This window comes from Prionailurus bengalensis, chromosome C1 (assembly GCF_016509475.1).
Source record: "Prionailurus bengalensis isolate Pbe53 chromosome C1, Fcat_Pben_1.1_paternal_pri, whole genome shotgun sequence".
NCBI classification, from domain to species: domain Eukaryota; kingdom Metazoa; phylum Chordata; class Mammalia; order Carnivora; family Felidae; genus Prionailurus; species Prionailurus bengalensis.
The window spans coordinates 214205615-214208999 of NC_057345.1; positions in this window are offsets into that span (position 1 = coordinate 214205615).

A 3385-nucleotide genomic window follows, 5' to 3' on the forward strand; every position below is an offset into this window, starting at 1 on the left:
GCCCAGCAACAAGCACAAAGAGCGCATCAGAGTATTTGTTGATTGAATGAAAAACATTTACTAAACTTTTCTGTTCGACATATGCTATGTTTAAGTGTGGACTTAAGCTCCGCTAGTAGGCAATTTACGATCTCTGAGCATCTCCACACACGTGCCAAATAGCCTTCCTTTCTCTCTGCCTGGGAACTAGACCCTGCCTTCTCTGAGCCGTGGATTCGCCTCCCCGCCTCTCTCCTGGAGTCCGCCCCCAGTTGAGCGTCCCAGGGCAAGGACTGCGTCCCCAGAGGCATAGGAGCTGAGTCAGTGAGAGATGCGTGGGGTCAAGTTGGAGGAAAGGGAGCAGGGCACACAGGAGGAGGCAGGTGGTGGCTAGCTCTGTTCAGCCCGCGGATCCGACCACACAGTCAGCTCCGGGGCGAAAGAGGCGAGGGGTGTGCTTCGGCGGCAGAGCTCCAACTTTGCACCCAGCTCTTCCTGAAACCCCTCCCGGCCCTGCCCCTGGGGACGCCTCAGGGCCACCTGGATCCGAAAGGCACCTGGATCAGAGGAAGCACATTGAGCTTTCCCCCTCCCGGGACTCTGCGAGCCCAGGCCGCCGGGACCGCGGCCCGGCAGCGCCACCTGGTGGGCGGAGTCGCTCCGCCCGCGCTGGGAGTCGCCGGTCAAGCCGGGGACCCGGTGTGGGAGGGCAGTTTCTACCGCAGGTGACTTGGCCCTTGGGAATGCAGGAATCCCCGCGCGCCTCTATCTAATCCTTACCAAGGCAGGACTCCGATTGATTCCCCTTTTTATTTCAAAAGTAATGTATATTTAATATGAAACACACTAGTAAACAAACAAAATCCCACCCATAGGGTTGCCAGATTAAAAAAAAAAAAGAAAAGAAAAAAAAAAAAGGACATCCCGTTAAATTTGGATTTCGGATAAACAATGAATAATTGCGTGGGCCTTGCTTGTTCTAAAATTTTTCAATTTATCTGAAATGCAAATTTAGCTGGATGTCCTTTTTTTTATTTGCTAAACCTGGCACCTCTATATTCATAACCTAGTTACACTCTAGTCAACACATTGAAGTATATTTATACAGCTTTTTAAAATCCGTATATGTACATTTTTTTACCCAAAAAAGCAGAAAGAGGCTCATAAGGTAGACTGTTTTGCAACCTCATTTTTCCACTTAACAATATCCCATGAACTTTTTTTAATAGCATCAAAGTTTCTCTTACAGCCTAGTTTTCCGTGCCGGCATAACATAAGACTCTGACATCTGGACGTAATTATAGTTTCCTGACCTTCTTGTTTCCAAGGGCCCGACTGCCCTGGGCCTTCTCTGGTTTCCGGTACAACACTACCAGGCTCGCTTTCCTCCACCCTTGCTGCAGGTACCAGCCGGAATTCTGCAACCCAAGAAAGCAACAAGTGGGCCTTTCCTCAGAGAACCACTGAGGCCCGGGCTCAGGAATTAGACTGTGGGGTCAAAACCCTCCCTGCCACTCCTCACTCAATAGCAGCAAGGCCTTGGACATGGCCCGTAGCCTCTCGGCAACAGCCTCCTTGATTGCAAAGTGGGGCTGGTGATCATGGTAGGGTTACTGGGAAGATTAGCTTTCCACTTCCTCACCAGATGGCAACCTCCACGTGGGCGAGAAACTTTCATGCCCATCATGGCCACCATTATATTCTCATAGAATATACTTAATGCTTGCACATCACAGGCATTCAGGAAATGTATGCTGACCGGGATACCTGCGTGGCTCAGTCAGTTGAGTATCCAACTCTTGAGCTCAGCTCAGATCATGATCTCAGGGTTGTGAGTTCAAGCCCTGCACTGGGCTCCACAATGGGCGTGAGGCCTACTTAAAATACACGTGCACACACACACACACACACACACACACACACACATATGTATATACCAAATGAGCAAATTTCAGATGCTTTTCCACGGGAGGAAAAAGTGTGACTGTCCACTTTGAGGGAGATAGTACAATGCTATCAGGATCTGTTATACGATAAACTGAGGCCTTTTAAGATTTTTGAGTTTATTTGAGCAAAACTCAGATTGGGAAGCACCAAACTGGAACTGGTTGGGAGCACTTCGCTGGTCAGAACCATGGGAAAGACAAATAAAGTGTAGAAGCAAAGAAAGGAAATTCTTTGAGTGTAGCTTAAAGCCTCGTTGGCTGTCTGTGATTGGATGTTCTTAGCATTTTGATTTCTTAATCCCGAGGCATTTACAGGCTTAGATTTTGGTTTGCCTCCACAGGCCGCCACAGCATTAGAGACACATGAGTCTAATGGCTTCCTTGTTGAATTAATTTAACAGATCTGACCTGTGTTGTAGCTACAGGTTCCTGAACAGCCAGATTAGCCTGCGTGGCCTCTTCCCACAATAAGACAGCTGCCACACTTCCGGCTCAAGTAATTCAGTCGTCAGGTTTGTGAGCTCCTTCTGCGGCAGAAAAGGTAAGTCTGTCTAGCATGTGGGTGGGCTTCAGGTTAGACAGACCGGACTTGAATCCTGGCTCTGCCACTTCCTGGCTATGTGGCTTTGTTTTTTTAATGTTTATTTATTTTTGAGAGAGGCAGAGTGAGCGCATGAGCAGGGGAGGGGCAGAGAGAGCCGGAGACACGGAATCGGAAGCAAGCTCCAGGCTCTGAGCTGTCAGCACAGAGCCCGACGAGGGGCTTGAACCCACAAACTGTGAGATCATGACCTGAGCCCAAGTCAGATGCTTAACTGACTGAGCCACCCCGGTGCCCCCTGGCTATGTGATTTTGTAGTAGTTTCTTACGGCTGCAAATGCCCACACCTTAGCAGCTTAGAACAACACACATTTGCTGTCTTACAGTTCTGTGGGTTGGAAGTCCCGACACGGGTCTCACTGGACTAAAATGCAGAAGTTGGCAGTGCTGGGTTCCTTCCTGGAAAAGCTCAAAGGAAAATCCATTTCTGCCATACAGCGAACGCTTGTGTTCCCCCCAAATTCACATGTTGAAATCCCAACCACTGATGTGATGGTATTGGGGGTGGAGGGTCTTTGGAGGCGACTTGATTAGGTCTTGAGGGTGGAGCCGTCTGGCCCACCCGTTCCACACAGCAAGATGACGACTGTCTATGAACCAGGAAATGGGTTCTCACCAGACACGGAATGTGCCGGTGGCTCGATCTTGGACTTTCCAGCCTCCAAAAGTAGGAGAAATACATTCCTGTTGTTTATAAGCACCCCTGGACTATGATATTTTTGTTATAGCAGCCGAAGATGACTAAGACTGTTCTCTTGCCTTTTCCGGCTTCCGCATGCTGCCCACATTCCTTGGCACGTGGCCCCTCTCCTCCATCCTTAAAGCCAACGCTCTGGCATTCTTCTACAGTCACATCTTC